General features: G+C 46.3%; 1 protein-coding gene and 1 pseudogene across 2 annotated transcripts in view; both read right to left on the bottom strand.

Moving 5' to 3' along the window:
- Positions 1-328: 328 nt before the first annotated feature.
- Positions 329-998, bottom strand: LOC102265898 (large ribosomal subunit protein eL19-like; annotated as a pseudogene).
- A 3,112-nt stretch (positions 999-4,110) lies between these two features.
- Positions 4,111-16,644, bottom strand: part of CDK12 (cyclin dependent kinase 12) — a 61,480-nt gene continuing 48,946 nt past the window's right edge. For both annotated transcript variants that reach the window (XR_011467991.1, XR_011467992.1), the window contains 4 exons: positions 14,932-15,042; positions 12,773-12,915; positions 8,898-8,999; positions 4,111-7,182 (listed from right to left, as the gene is read on the bottom strand). The gene's annotated coding sequence lies outside the window, so the exon portion shown is untranslated. The remainder of the gene's footprint in view (positions 7,183-8,897; positions 9,000-12,772; positions 12,916-14,931; positions 15,043-16,644) is intronic.

The following is a 16,644-nucleotide window of genomic DNA, read 5'->3' as shown; positions in this document are numbered from 1 at the left end:
CAGCCTTTGGCCAGACATAGCTCCCAGGAGGAAAGCCAAACTTTCTCTCCTGCAAGCTGGCATCTCTGCCATTCATCACGTTTGGGCTGACTCTAGGTTTCCACCTGTCAGCTTCCGCCAGTGCCCAGAGGCTTAGGGATAGACCAAATGATTTCTCTAGCTCCTTCTGACTTAGCTGTCCATGATTTGGAAAGAAACAGCAGTGGTAAAGGGAGGACTAAGTGTGAACTGGCTTTTATTTTAGGCAGATAAAGACTTGTTTTTTTAATTGAATGAGTGATGCTTGTAGTTGCCAAGGCCAGTATGTACAGAGAAGAGAGGGAGAACTTTATTTCTTGGTTTCTTCCTTCTTGGACAGAGTCCTTATGATTTCCTCCTTCTTGGCCTTGAACCGCTCTTCATGGTGCTTGTGGGCTTCCTTGGTCTTCAACCTGTGGGCCTCAGCCTGGTCTGCCAGAAGCTTCTTGCAAGCCTAGTCTGCCTTCAGCTTGCGGATATGTTCCACAAGAATCTGCTTGTTTTTGAACATATTACCCTTCACTTTAAGGTATAGGCTGTGATACATGAAGTGGTCAGTCTTCTTAGGCTCACAGTATCTTCTGAGAAGCCGGCACAGAATTCTCAGCCTCCTCATCCAGGTTACCTTCTCATCGGAGCACTGGCTTTGCCTTACCTGTGCCTATGTGGATCCCGTTCCAGTGGGTCAAGGTGTCTTTCCAGCATCGAGCCTGGGAATGGACCATCATAGTCTTCCAGATCATCAGCCCACCTTTGATCAGCTTCTAGAGCTGCTGATGTGAGGCGGCATCAGTGACTTCATTAGTCTTATTGGGGCCTAACCAGACCTTCTTTTTGTCACAGCGGAGGATGCTGAAGGCAAGCCTCTTCTGAAGCCCAAGCATACTTTTGGTTGCAGCTGCAGAGGCAAATGGTGAACTGGCATTTTTTTACTCCACTCTGCTTGCCTCGTACCGTGTCCCAGACACTGAGCCCACCCAAGGTGTATGTGCTGTGTGTAAATGACCTATAGTTCCCCACCACAAAAAAAATTAAAATGCTACTTCTCCCTTACTATTAAAATGCTATTTCTGCCATCCACCTGTCACCCCAGAATAGAAAGCTCACTTGTCATGGGACTCAGTTTCCTCAGACGTCATCAGAGACACTCAACTTCACATTTCCAAGGACAGCCTTGGCTATTTGTCCTCTGATACATACCCAAAGGCTGAGTTTTCCCTTTCCCATTCCAGGTCCCAGGTCTGTGGGAAGACTGCTCACGGGCTTCATCCACTTCAGCCTTGAGGTGTCAAAGGGGAAATGATTTCAAATGCACAGGCTATGTTGCCCCCTGCTTCAGGATATGGGCACTTGGCGTGCTCACTTGTGTCCCAGTCTTTGCGATTTGTGGAGTGTAGCCTGCCAGGTTCCTCTACCCATGGGATTTTCTAGACAAGAATACTGGGGTTGGGTTGCCATTCGCTGCTTTAGGAAATCTTCCCAACCCAGGGACTGAACCTGCATCTCTTGCATTTCCTACACTGGCAGGCAGATTCTTTACCTTCATGACACTGCTCTTGTAACCTATGAAGCAAAGTTAGCAGTGAAGACCTGAACTGACCCAGGCTGCATCAGTGCTCTTCCTGCCTCTGACATCTCTCTTTTCCACATCGTCTTCCCAGCAACCTTAGTCAAGGTCTGAGAAAGCCTGCTGTAGTAGAAAGAGCCCTATTGTCTTGAGTCCCAAGGTCTTCTTTGCCATTTAACAGCATGTGACCATGGGAAAATCATTTATGAGCCTCAATTTTCCCTGTCTATGAGATGGAAGTAATAGTGGGTGCCATGACTGAAGGGTTAAGAAACTTAATAATCGTGAATATGAAACAACACTCAGGTCACCAAGAATAGGCTTTTTCATTAGTTGCTAAGTGAGCACAAAGTCAGAGCACAAAGTATTCCTTTTCAAAAAACTTTTAATTTTATTGGAGTATAGCTGATTTACAATGTTGTATTCAGTATTCTTTAATAGATTAATGGTTAAACATGGTACATCTGTGGTACATCCATATCTTGAAATAAATAAAATAAACTACTGATACATTAAAAAACTCAGATGGATCTCCAGAGGATTAAGCTGAATGAAAAAAATTCAATCCCCAAAAGTTACACAGTGTATGATTCTATTTTCAAATGACAAAATTTTAGAAGTAGAGGATATATTGGTGGTTGTCAAGGGTTAAGAAGGGGGTGACGTAGAGGCGTGATCATTAAAAGGGTAACATGAAGAATCCTTGTGGTGCTGGAACTGTGGTAGCAGATTTAAGAATTTACAGAGGTTATAAAACTGCATAGAACTTAACAGACAGGTAAAACCAGGGAAATATGACTAAGACTGGTGGATTGAAATAATGGCAATATTCTGGCTGTGATGTTATGCTACAGTTTTACAAAATGTTACTACTGGGTGAATGTGGGCAAAATGTATAAGGGAACTCTCTGTATTATTTTTACAACTGCAATTACCTTAATTTTTAAAAAGGATATGATAGATTATTAATGTTTCTGCTGGGTATAGGAGAGAGAAGGGCCTGCCCTTGTGTTCCCACTGCAGAATTCCAAAGAGGAAGATTAAAAAATATTATTCTCATTGCATCAATAAAATGATTATAACTATGGGGAGTGGGGTATTTGTATCTGATGTAACAGTAATTCCACTCCCTTGAATTTACTTTAAACATTACAGGAAGTTTTTCACAAGAAAAAAAGAATTCTGTAAGTATTATGGTGATGGATGTTAACTAGACTCACTGTGTGACAATTTTGCAATATATACAAATATTGAACCATTATGTTGTAACCTGAAACTAATAAAATGTTATATATCAATTCTACCTCAATAAAACATGAAAAAAAAAAAACCACAAAGTTTTATGTGGTAGGATGTTCATCATGGTATTATCTGTAACAGTAAACATATCTAAATGATTAAAATAGTGGATGAGCTTTATAAATCATGACATATCTAGGTGATGAAATAGTCAACAGACTTTAAACATACTTAAAAATATAATACACCAAGAACAATGCCAGTAGTTCTTCATTTTACTGAGATGTTCTGGGTATTTAAAACAGCTAATATAGGTAAACGCACTTACAAACTGTAAAGTGCTTGGCAAGTGCTCCGTGCTGCTATCCTTTTATTTTGGCTGTGCTGCACAGCATGTAGGATCTTAGTTCCCTGACAAGGGCTGGAACACACATGCCCCCTGCAGTGGAAGCACGGGGTCCTAACCACTGGACCACCAGGGATTTCCATTCCTCTGTGTTATCTTACTGGCTGTCTCTCCCAGCTCCATTCTAGATGAAGTTGTACTTCCAGGCAGGACACTACCTGAGGAACTCCTAGCTGAAGTCATGGGTATGGGGAAACTGACTTCTTCTGGAGTGTGACTCAAAGGACTGGGGCTACTTCCTTTCCAGGAGACTGCCACCCTGTTTCAAATCATCAATAAAACTATGGACATTACCCCCAGCATTTGCACAAACTCACATGTGGCTGTAATTCCAGGGGATTCATAAGAGTCTTTGAAGAAATGTCAGCCCTGATGACTCTGAAAAAGTAGTAGACTCTACTGTATCAACCACCAGTGACTGAGCACCTACTCGGTATCAGGCACTTCCTGAGGTACTTTACACATATTATTTCACTAAATTCTCTTCACCATCTTAAAAGGTTATCTGCATTTCACAGACAAGGAAACCAGGCCTAAAAGAGGTTAAGGGATTTACCAAGGTAGCACAGCTAGTAAACAGCAGCACTGGCATTGGAACTCAAGGCTGTCAGCCCATAAATTTGCAATCTAACCACACACGCTAGGTTTAGAACTGAGGAGGAAACTGCACTGAGGTACATGTCTGGAGGAGCCCCAGAAAATTACCCCTGTTCTTCCAATGCCCCTTGGGTAAACACAGACTTAAAACCATCCAAGGCAAAAGAAAAGTCTCTAAAGAGAAGTAGATCCATTCTGAAGTCTTATATTCCATGAGTTTTTCCATATATCTAACCTCTATCGTTTCTGCTCAAATCCTATCCCGTTACCTCTCTTGTTTCCAGTGGGGATGGTGAATATATGACATGATGCCCCTCCATGAAAGGTCCTGGGACCAGAGGGGATAGAGGAGTTTCTCTTTCCCCAGGACTGCTGAGGCCTCAGTTCCCTTAGTCTCTTGGATCTTCCCCAATGTATCAAACCAAACAATGAGCAGGAGAAAATGGATTAGCAAACTAGAACAAGGAGATCAGCTTGAAGGGTGGCCTGGGACTCTCAGGACCTTAATGCTGGGCTCAGGGTGAAGGTAAGGTGGGCTGTTTTCCCCACCAGGCTCAGCAGCCAGCTTCATGTTTGACATCTACTCAGCTGTGGAGGTCCAGCCAGCATCGTTCATGCCAGAGCCTCTTGTTTGTCTCAATATGACATCTCGTAGAAAGGAGGGGCCCGGGGGATTCTGCCATTCTGCATTTATTCCTCCTGTCTCAATACTACGTTGCTGTACTTGCTCAGGAGCAGCCAGTCCACTGGGGAGGGGGCGCTTAGAGATACCCAGGAAAGAGAATAATCTTGTGAGAAGCCTGGGATCCTAAGACTTTTCTCTCAACATGACAGTCAGGAAGGAAACTGGGGCCTGAGTCCAGACACAGATTGGGAAGAAGAGGTGTCTTCCGTCCCTCTGTCTTTCCTTCCCTCCTCCATGAACTATTCTACCCTGCTGGGACCTAGGCACGCCCACTGCTCACTTTGGCTTCCCTTGGCCCACCTCTCTTATGGACAGGAGAGGGTTAAAGAGATGGTATGGGCAAGCCATAAATTTCCCATCAGTGTGGGGAGGGGAGGACTGTTGGCAGGGAGGGGGGTAAGCTGGGTGGGGGGGGAGCTGGGAAAAAGCCAGGAGGTTGTCTCTAGGTAACAATAAACACTGCAAGCAAGGAGCAGCTGTTACACTTACTCTCTCTGCATCACAATGCTGAAATAACACTAATAAACCAGTGTGCCCAATGCACAGGCATATACACATTCAGGGCCAAGTTCTGCTGTACCCCTAGAGCTGCCCTTTGCTTCAGGTCAGGGCCCTTGGTGCCAGTGGGCATACTTGTCTTGGCCTCGCTATACTTATGTGGAGGATGAGGACTGGTGAGTCAGTCTCAGAGCCAGAGTGGCATTCTCAAAAGAAGGAGGGTTTCAGAGGCTGGGGATTCTGGGTTCAGAACCAGAGGGCTTTCACCGATGGGAAGAGGTCAAATGGGGTAACTCTTGGCTGGGAGTTGGGAGGGGCAGAGGAGAGTGAGAGAGAAAAAAGTGTAGCGAACAGACAACTACTTACCATGTCTTCTCAGATTGGAGGGCATGAGGTAGCCAGAAGTGGAGTCAGCTAAATGGAGGTGGAAGTTAAAGGAGGGTTGAGGAGAAGGTTTAAGAGGTGGTATTGTGGAGTGATCCTTGTATCTCCTGAAGCTGAACTCCCCACACCAGCCTGCACCCTGCCTGGTGCCCTGAGCCTCCCCCTCACAGCACCACTTTTACAGCAGAGCCAGGTGATACGTCCGTTCAGTTCAGGGTTGAGCTTTATTATGGGTGTTCCAGCAGGGGTCCCTGGGTTCCTGATGCTGCCAGGAAGAGCTGGGGGGGTGGAACTGGTCACATCTCCCTACACAAAGAGCAGCTGGCCTGTCCCTTTGTCCAGCCAAAACTGTCTCTGGATCCCCAGGAGCATCCCAGCAGAGGGGCCCCTCATCCCTGCTGGACAGCAGAGCTGCCATCAGTGAAAAGAATAGAAATAGGCAAATGAAAACTTAGGTTCTCTCAGAGAACTCTCCTCCGATTCTTCTCTGAGGTTAGGAAGAGGATATTTATTAACTGTCTAGATATACTGGTATCCAAGATCCTTATTTCCTTTTGCTGAAACAGGGAGGCCCCTGGGACTGTGGTCAGGGGCATGGCTAGTTCTCCTGGTCCTTTTTCTGGCCCTGTGCTGCTGGTGTGACCTTAAACATAGTATTTTATCATCCCCCTGATTCAGAAAGTCTGGAGAAGATGCACGTCGCCTACTTGGCCTGTAAGGGAAGAGAAAATCGGCACCTTTGAAGACCACAGTTTCTGTTTCCAGCAAAGAAAGTATAAGACCAAGTGGTAATCCTTCCAGGTTCTGGTCTTAAAATACTGCCCCCGTACTTAAAAAAAATTTTCTGGGTGTCAGCTGGGTGCCCAGAGCTGTGGCAGGCAAGAGAGGGCAGGGAGCAGTAGCTGTGTCTGCCCAGGAGTGCTGAGCTGCCCAGCACATTACCCTGTGTGTAGCCCATGGACACAGTAGAGTAAGAATAACTAGCCTCTCCTATCCCTTCCTCACTGAGAAGCCTCTCCCTGGGAATGGTCAGCATTCCCTGCCATCTTCTCTCCCATTTCCCTCTCTTCTTAGCTGGGGTCTCTCCTTGCCCCACAATCCAGATGAGAGACCTCTATCCACAAAGCACAGAGTTGGGGAGAAATGGGGCAAAAGGGAGCTCTAACAGGCCCAGATGCCTTCTCCTCTGTCGTTATCATGAGCCACCCTCTATTGTTATGAGTCACCAGAACCTTGAGCTCAGCTGAGCTGCCAGCAGCCTTCTCCCTCCCTACAGCCACTCCAGCCAGGCAGACAGGCACCTACAGGACCCAAGAGCCCACCATCTTCCTACTTCCAGGGCCACAGTCCCCTTCTTCATCCCTAGGAATCTGCACCACAGACACACTGAGAAGAGTTAGAAAGAAGTGTGAGAGACCCCAGCATGTGCTCTGTGCTGTAGCAGAGAGCCAGCTGCCTGTACGGCAGAGCAGGATCACCAGCCAGGAAACCCAGCACAACCTGGGCACAGAGCCTTGTCAGCATGTGAGAGGATGCGTGAGACAGGATGGGGTAAGAAGGCTTTTTCAGGAGCAGGCATCTCCTCCTGGCTCCCTCTCTGGTCACTGTCTCTTCTCCTTGGCTTCTCTCTCCAGGTATTGATGGACATCATGGCACTGACATCTCTGAAATGTCTTCCTTCACCTCCTCCATGGCTTTGGGACTTAGAGAATGGTCTGCATGATAACCTTCGAGGTGTCAAGGTGGGAGGTTCAGACATCCAGCTCTCTTACCAACCAGTGGGACACACTGAGGGAGAAGGAGGAAAGGAGCCCCATCAGAGTAAAAGTTAAACCTGGGCCAACACAGAGTCCCTCAGCAACCCCTCTTCTCTAGAGCGCAGGGGATACTGGGTACTGCTACCTCTGCCTTCACTTACTTCAAGTCTATCCCTCTTTCCCTGCAAAAGCTCAGGGTTACTTCTGGATTCCAGAGCAGGCTCCAGGCTCTGATTCCAAGGCTGCAGATGTCATACCTTTGGTTAAATCTTGAGAGTGTGAGGCAGAGCTAGTGGAGATTGAGGGGAGGGAAGTCTTTTTCCTGAGAGAAACGTGAAGAATCTATCAATAATTGAATGGTTTAAGGGCCTTTTAGCTCCTCCAGCATACCTCTAATCCTGGAGTAGGGGTAGACAAGGGGTGAGAAAGAGGGCCTTCAGAAAGCCTGACGCCTCTTGTCTCTCTCCACCGAATGCTCTTCCGTTGCTCTGTTTCTCTAAACAAGAGCCATCTAATAAATCCCCTCAACAACACTCAGTATGAATAGCCTACTTTGAGTTAGGTAGCAACCCCCCGCCCAAAAGTGGGACTACAGGCCTCAGTTTCCAAACTCCCCCTCTCTATCTTCCTTCTTTCTAGCTTCTCCCTGACCTCCGCCACACCTCTTCCTGCAGGTCCTTGGAAGCAGGGGAAATGCAAGGGGGCCTTCTCATCTTGTTGGTAGTAGAAAGGGCAGAGAATCAAGACAGCCAAGGAGATGGCCCTGAGGGTCTAAGAAAAGGGCAAAATGAGCCTGGGGGCACTTAGAAAGGCACATCTGGGTCTTTCCTAGGGACTTTGGGGATATTAAATGGTGAGTGTACTGAGATGAGAACGTATTTCTGGGAGTAGGGCATAACTATTGGGGGCTTGGAGAGTGTGACAAAGTTTCTAAAGCTCACACAGCTTTCCAAGCTCTCTGCCCATCCTTGTCCAGACCTCAACTTAGTCTCATGAAGCACAGAACAAACAATGTTGAATTTTTTTTTAATGTTGACTTTTTTGAGGAAGGAAGGAGACACTAGGAAATGCCATCTTTGGCAACTTGGTGGGCAAGTCACTTCTCTCCATAAGTCTTTCTTAACTCTAGCATCTGAACAGTGAAGGAGGTGGGGGTGGGGACAGCTGGAAACATGCCCCTCTCTCAAGTGTTCATCAATACCTTATAGAATCAGACGGGGCTTCACTAAGAGCTTTGGGCCATGGTGCTGCACAAATACAGAGGCATTTCCGACTCAGCTTTCAGAGCCTTGAGTTTTAATTCTATCTCTCTTCTTGGCCTAGACATAGGATAAGACCACACCTTGCTACATTTTGGGGCATAATTTTCTCTAGTAGTTTTCACTGCAGCAGAAAAATCTGTGATAAGATCTCAGAAAAAGCTCAATATTTAGTCGCCATTGGGGAATCTATACCTTGGTTAAGGAACTGGGGAAGCTGATGTATTTCCTTCCCTGTGCCTTTTAGAATACAGTAAAATCTCATGGGATTGGGTAGTTCTGGAGGATCTGTCTACATGAAAGCAAGGGAATGGAGATGCCCTCTGGAACAGACTGTATGAGGGAAATGTTCCCTCAGTAATGCACCCACCTTACTCCCTTAAGTTGCTTTCAAAACTCAGAGGTCAGAGACAGGAGACTCCAAGAAATGGAAAATAATACTCTGCCAAACCTTTCCCCTTGACTTTCCTCCCAATACCCTACCTACCTACATTTTCTGGTGTTCCCAGGAATTCCCCAAATCCAGGAACAAAAGTAACTCCAGGACAAGATTCAACTGTTTCCCTTCTCTGGGTCTCCGTTTTCACATCTGTAAAACGAATGGTTTGAAAAGATGAGCTCCAAGTTCTCTTCCTTACAACAGTACAGGTCTATGATTCACCCCAAGGCATCAGCCCTCATTTGCATGTAATCTCCATGGCACCTATTTTATGTCTAAACACACAGAAATATCTCTGAACCCTGCCCCTCTCCTCCCTCTCACCGGAGTCTCTGGTTCGTTGGTCCCTAGCTCTTATCCTCACCCTTCAAGGACCTCAAAGCTCTGTCCTCACCTTCCTTTCACAATTTTACAGCACTCACTGGGACAAGCTCAATTGCACAAAACTGGGGAACAAGGAAACAGCCTTACCTAATATTTCTGGCTGCAATTTGGGGGCTCAGAACTGAGTCAACTGGTGAGGTTCTATCCTTTTTGAAGGTCCTGGCAGTTGGGGGGAAATCCCAGTGCCTCTCCTCCTCCTCCACCTCGCTATTCTCCATGCCAGAACGCAAAGTGGCCAGTGATTGATGGGCCTGGGTTCCCGGTAACCGCACCCAGTGGCCCAATCCTCCTCCCCTACCCAATCTCTCCCCTGTCCCTATTCAGAGATCAGATTGTCTCATGTTGGTCCCTGAGGTCCCATTAATTAAAAATACATCCAATTAAATGGCAGGTGAAAACGTGCTATTGGAGCTCTCCACCCCCTGCCCCAGCTTGGTCCCCCCCACCCCCCTTTTAAGGCTCAGCTGTGCTTTGAGCTGAGAAAAAAAAAAGAGAGAGAGAGGAAGAAAGAGGGAGAGGGAAGAGGAAGACATAGAGGTGGGGGTATGGGGGAAAGCTATTTGAACCTCTGCCAGGGTAGCATGTGCCAGCCTGGGAGGGTGGCACTGTGCCCTGGTGTCTAATTTCTGGAGGTGTGAGTAGGTTCAGTCAGCTGGGTACCCACTTCCATTTCCCTTAAAGGGGCAGAGGGAAGTCAAAGGTGGTGGCTAGCTGTACTGCCCTCCTTCTGGGTTTGGTGAGTGAAAGGTAGACGTGTAAATGGTAGAGGGCCCTTAAGACAGGGTGTGATGTTCAGGGGTTGCAAGAGGCTGAAGCTTCTATTCTTGGTATACTCCTGCTCTTCCCCAAACTGCAAAGAAGATAACGAGAAGCATGGTGGGACCCAGGTGGCAGGGCATGGCATGGCATGGCTCCCCTACCCCTGCCCACAGGAAAGCTGAGAAAAAAATGGAGGAAGGAAGGAAGGAGCCATGATTTGGGTGGGAGCAGATGAGTCAAATAGGATAAAATATACCAGCATGGACATTTGCGTGGGCAGCACCTTATAAGTAAGAGGCTCTGGAGGGACCTATTTGTTCTTTCTCTGTGCAAAAAGCAGCAGTAGTAGTACAAAGTCACCTCAATCTGGCAGGCTGTGAGTAGGGCATCTTTTCTCCTTCACATTTATGGTGTCCCCAGCATTTTGTAAGGCATCTGTCCCGTCTTCCACCCCTCTAAAGCCTTCTGGCCCCAAGCAAGGCAAAGTTAATAGGCACTGAGAGCTGCTGGGTGAGGAGCTATGAAAAAAGGAGTAACTAAAAGTGGTACTCAGAATCCAGGCAGTACTGGGGGGTATCTGCCAACTGAGGGCCCCCGCCTGGCCTCCCTGGCAGTCTCAGTACCTCCTCACTTCACTTTAACGCTAATTGGAGATTTTAATCTGCGCTGCTGCTCTGCTCGGGGTGCTGGGGGGAGCGCCAGCTGTGCAGCAATTCCAGCAGCACCGACTGTTTAATCAAGCTGTCCTCCTGGGGAGGGACCCTCGGGCATGGGGGTAGGAGGGAGGAGGAGAACCTCTGTCATATACCTTAGCCTGTTCAGCCTAGAAGGGCTTCCTGGAGACTGAGGACCAAATGTGGGAGACCTCATTCCCACAAGGGCTCCATGGCCCTTGGATCCTTAGTGGAGCCAATACACATATGGGAGCACCATGAGGCTTAAGGGCCAAAGCAGTTCCCATCCCATCCTGCTTTCTGGCACCTTTTTTGGCACAGAGTCCCAGAGTGTCCTGGGTGTCCTTTAGACACTCAGGCTGTAAATATCTTTCAGATCATCTGAGCCCTGCAGGTTTGTGCTGGGAGAAGTGATGGGGGCATAGAAGGCTGAACTTTGCTATTCTCTCAGTCTTCTCAGTCCTCTTCCTTCCTCTTAAGAGAGTTAACTCTTTAAGAGCTACTTCTTTTGAAACAATTATCATAAGAGATTTTTTTTTTTTCTCTCTCTGAAAACCCAGATACCTCCAAACTCTGGGCTGGAAAGTGACTGTCTAGAGGCTGAGGACAGGTGGAGCCTGTTACACCCCTAAAGAAAGAAACACCTGTACAAGGTGTTTGGTGCCTAAAACTAGGAGGTTTCCCAGGTTTGACTGGGAATCTATTGACATGTCAGTCCACTAGGGAAGAGCATTCAGGGTCTCAGGCCATTTTTTAAGGAAGATCAAGTGCAAGAACAATTAACTATTCTTCTGGCTCCTTGGGCTTCTGGACTCAGGCTCTCTGAGGATGTTTCTCACCCGTCTCAGGGAAAGAGTGTGGTGTCCCGCCTCTCCCTTCACCCAAATGCTGTCCGCTAAGGGGCAGGAGTTTTAATTGGTCAGCAGCGCCCTCGTGTGGCAAAAACCAAGGCTGTAGCAGCCCAAGTGGCCCAGAAGCTTCGAGGGATCAGACATCCAGATTGACAGAGGGGTAGTCACGGAGAAGGCAATGGCACCCCACTCCAGTACTCTTGCCTGGAAAATCCCATGGACGGAGAAGCCTGGTGGGCTGCAGTCCATGGGGTCGCTAAGAGTTGGACACAACTGAGCGACTTCACTTTCACTTTTCACTTTCATGCATTGGAGAAGGAAATGGCAACCCACTCCAGTGTTCTTGCCTGGAGAATCCCAGGGACGGGGGAGCCTGGTGGGCTGCCATCTCTGGGGTCGCAGAGTTGGACACGACTGAAGCGATTTAGCAGCAGGCACGGTACTCCAGGTACCCAATACTTGCGGAGACATTTCCTACTTTCTAACACCTAACTCTCCATCCATCCCACCCTAACTGCCTCACCTCCAATTCAAGGTATGTGCCTACCAGGGGAGGGGGCACCTTACCCAGAGCTGGCATTTGCTCAGGCCTACTGCTTACACTGTCTGGATTGCACGCGTAAAGAGCGATTGTTGACAGAGGAGATCTAAGGTCAAAAGGGTAAGCTGATAACTACAACGGCAGGAGAGGCTCTGGAACCCTTGCCAACTCCCTACAGGTGCCAGACAAGAGCTGCCTCCTAAGCTGGAGACTGAGTTTTACCTACTGATGGGTTCTGCCCTACAGTGATCCATTTGCTACTCCCTGGATGTGTCTTGGAATGAACAGGGACAGACTCTTAAGAGTCTGAGATCCTTGTCCTCAGGAATGGACACAAGATAAAAACCTTTCCCTCAAAAGATTCAAGTTATTCCCCAAGGTTCCAGGCCATAGGGTAGAATGCACATCTGGGACTTCAGGCTTCCAACCCTGAGAAGGGCTGCGTGTCATTAGACCCTAACACTATCCATTTACTGCTCCTTTCTTCCCTCACCCACTAAATGGGAGAAATGGTTTTGAATTACAGAAAAGAGGACGGTATCTAACATTAGGAACGTCGCTCTAAAAATTAGGGCTGGAAGTCACCAAGCCAGAGAGCTGAGTAAACATGGCCTTCCTGATTTGTTTGGAGATATTTAACAATAGACAGAAATATTCCCAGAGAGAAATATGATCCTGTTTGGGGTTGGAGGGTAGGGAGAGGAGAGCACCTACCTCGCTGGAAGAAGGGTAGGGGTAGGCACTGTAGGTTGGTGACCTGCTCAGTTCTGGGCACTGAGGACGGGAATAAGCAGGATGGCAGACCTCTACTTCCGGTGTCCTGCACAGTGTGTGGACGGGGGGATCTCCCATCAAACCTGGGAAGGATGTGGAGAAAGATGAGAAGTAGTAAAAAAGGGACATCAATGTCCTATCCTCAGAAGACAGAGAAAATAGCTTCTTGGGGAAAAAGAAGGCAGGGCTATGTGTGAATGACGTAGTGGGTGAGTGAGGCAGGTGCTGTAGAGAGGCTGAGAGTAACCGATATTAGCATCACATTATTGAGTAATAGCTGACCAAGAGATAAGAACAGGGATGAAGTGACCACTAATGTCAATAAAGGGCGTTGCCCATTCTAGCTAGGAGGGAGGAACTGCTAATCAGAAGGTAGGACACTGGCCTTCCCTGGTGGTCCAGTGGTTGAGAATCTGCCTGCCAGTGCAGGGCACGTGAGTCTGAACCTTGGTCTGGGAGGATTCCACATACCATGGGCAACTAAGCCTGTGTGCCACAACTGCTGAACCTGCGCCCTAGAGCCTGTGCTCCCAACCAGAGAGGAGACCCCCATCTAGAGAAGTCTGATGCACAGCAACAAAGGCCCAGCACAGCAATACATAAATAAAATTTTATTTTAAAAAGAAGGTAGGACACCATAGCAGAGTCAAAAAAAAATTTAAAGCTCTCCTAAGGCAATAGAAATAAAAGCAAAAATTAACAAATGGGACCTAATCAAACTTATAACCTTTTGCACAACAAAGGAAACTATAAACAAAAAGACAACCTACAGACTGGGAGAAAATATTTGCAAATGATGTGACCAACAAAGGCTTAATTTCCAAAGTATACAAACAGCTCATACAACTCAGTGACAAAAAAAACAACTCAGTCTAAAAATGGGCAGAAGACCTAAATAACCATTTCTCCAAAGAAGACATATAGATGGTCTACTGACATGTCTCTATCGATACATGAAAAGATGTTCAACATCACTAATTATTAGAGAAATGCAAATCAAAACTACAATGAGAGACTTTCCTGGTGGTCCAGTAGTTAAGAATCTGCCTGCCAATGCAGGGGTCATGGGTTCGATCCCTGGTCTGGGAAGATTCCATATACCATGGGGCAATTAATTAATGTGTCACAGCTACTTAAGTCTTCATGCTCTAGAGCCTGTGCTCTGCAACCAGAGAAGCCACTGAAATGGGAAGTCTGTGTACTGCAACTAAGAGAAACTCCCGCTCGCCACAACTAGAGGAAGCCTGTGAGCCACAACAAAGATCCAGGGCAGCCAAAAAAAAAACCAATTAATTAAAAAAAACCTACAATGAGGTACCACCTCACACTGGTCAGAATGACCATCATTAAAAAGTCTACAAATAACAAACTCTGGAGGGTGTAGAGAAAAGGGAACCCTCCTGACACTGTTGGTAGCAATGTAAATTGGTGCCGCCAAGATGGAAAACAGTATGGAGGTTCCTTTAAAAACTAAAACCAGAGTTTCCATTTGATCCAGCAGTCCCATTCTTGGGCATATATCGAGACAAAACTATAATCTGAAAAGATGCATACACCCCTATAAGTTCATAGTATTTACAATAGCCAACACACAGAAACAACCTAAATGTCCATCAATATATGAGTGGATAAAGAGGATGTGGGACATATATACAATGGAATACTACTCACCCATAAAAAGAATAAAACAATGCCACTTGCAGCAACATGGATAGACCTAGAGATTATCACACCAAGCGAAGTAAGTCAGAAAGAAGAAGTCAAACACTGTATCACTTACATGTGGAATCTAAAGATATAGAGTACAGACTTGTCATTGCCCAAGGGGAAGGGAGAGAGATAGATTAAGAGTTTGGGACTAGCAGATACAAATTGTTAAATACAGAAGGATTAAACAAGATCCTATTGCATAGTACAGGGAACTATATTTAATATCCTATAATAAACCATAATGGATAATAATTTTTAAAAAAAGCTAAGGTAACTCCCCTGGAGATCTTTGGGACTAAGAACTTCCCTGAGACTGTATGTGTGTGTGTTTAAGTGTTAATCCCTTATAAAAGCAGCCCAGTGGCCTCTGATTAGCTTAAGATCCCTACCTGGCTTGAAACTCTGTGAAAGAGAGTGAATTTGCCAAGGCTCCGGATGTCAGGTAACTAATGGACATTACCAAATTCCTCAGGGGCCATTCCTCCTCCTGCTGCTGTCACCTGTAAAAGAAAATGACATGTAACATTAGACATGAGATAAGGGACCAGACACCAAAAAGGGTATATGCTCTTTCACTCAAGGAGCACGGCCATAGTAGGTAAAATGATGACGATGATCACCACTCTTCTACTTCACAGAGCTGAGAAAGATTCAGATGAACCTGAAGTACACGATCAAAGCCAGTTTTAAGTTTTCTAAGATTCCTAACTCCAGGCAAGTAGCTCCCAGTCTAGTAAAGTAAAAACTATGCTTCCTTTACTTGAGAGAAAAATTGGGAATTCAACATAAAAGGAAGCTCTGAAACCCAGAATTATAAAGGGCAATGAAGGTTCGATGTGAATGCAAAGTTAATGCAAGAAAGTGACTCAAAAGAGGATAACTAATTTTAGATTAGATAATCAGATTGTTCTGAAGGCTCTCTTGTCCAAAACATCTTCTTAAAGAAAGGCTCAGGACTTTCTATGAGACAGAAAGGAGGTTTGTGGGACAGCAGATTTGACACAGTTTGGGCAGGTAGGTTTGTATATTCCCTATGTAGGGATGAATCTGCATGGGGACCAACTTCACATTTCTCCTGTGCTATGAACCACGGTGTGATGGAGAAAATGTAAAGATATGTACTGGGATCTATTTGTCATCAGCAATCAAAACTCATTTTGCAAACCCCCTGCCTCTCTGACCTATACCTATAACCTAGACCTAGATCTATCTCTAAGCTGCCTTTCTCCCAAGATTTTGCTTCCAGTTTAGGAACTCGTTAGCATTCCCCTCCAGGCTCAGGGGCTCCCAGACTCATATGCCCAGAAAATAAGCATGGGAAGGGACATCTGGGAGAGGCCCAAAGAGGGGAAGGGAGTCTCAGCACCAGAGTGAGATGACTTTAGAAACTGCCATGCCTGTCAGCCCGCTGAGCACACTATTCAGGACTCAGGTCACTGTGGAGCACACCACCTTCTTTCCGCTCCACCAAAGAAGAAAACCAACAATCCAAAACTAAAAACATAAGGGAGAGGAGTAGAGTTCACCTCGCCCCCAATTTGCCTGTAATCTCAGAGTATCTTATTTTACTGAGTTCCATAATCCCTTCTCTCATTCAGCAGCTCCCCTTAGTTTCCCAGCAACTGAGATGTTTTCTTTCTCTTTTCCTTCTGATTATTTCAATATAGCTGTATTATAATGCAAAGGAGCCTGAGTTGAAATTTAGGGTAAATTCCTCACAAAATCTCTGAGGATCTTTTCCTACTATCCAACCCCTGGATGATGGCTGGGAACAAGCTCCCTGAATTTGGGGTAACTCTGAGGCATCAGGATCTTTGGTTATGACTTGCCACTTGCTTCCCAACGAGCCAGAGTTCTTGACTCTAAATAAAAATTAGTCGTACAATTTGCATGTCATTGGGTCTTTGAGGTAAAAACATATAAAGCTTCTCAGTTTTTCTACTAAGTTTTTAACCTAACTTTCCCCCTCTATCTGTCCTTCCCCTCCTGACCTGCCCCCCAAATCTCACAGCCTTACTTTCTTTCTTGAGGAAGCACAGGACTGTCAGGAACTGATGCTCTTAAAAATGGAGGCTCTATACTCAATAGGTTAAGATCCTAGA

This window comes from Bos mutus, chromosome 19 (assembly GCF_027580195.1).
Source record: "Bos mutus isolate GX-2022 chromosome 19, NWIPB_WYAK_1.1, whole genome shotgun sequence".
In the NCBI taxonomy this organism is placed as follows: Eukaryota; Metazoa; Chordata; class Mammalia; order Artiodactyla; family Bovidae; genus Bos; species Bos mutus.
Note: the sequence above shows the minus strand (reverse complement) of the source record. Positions and strands in the feature narration are given on the sequence as shown.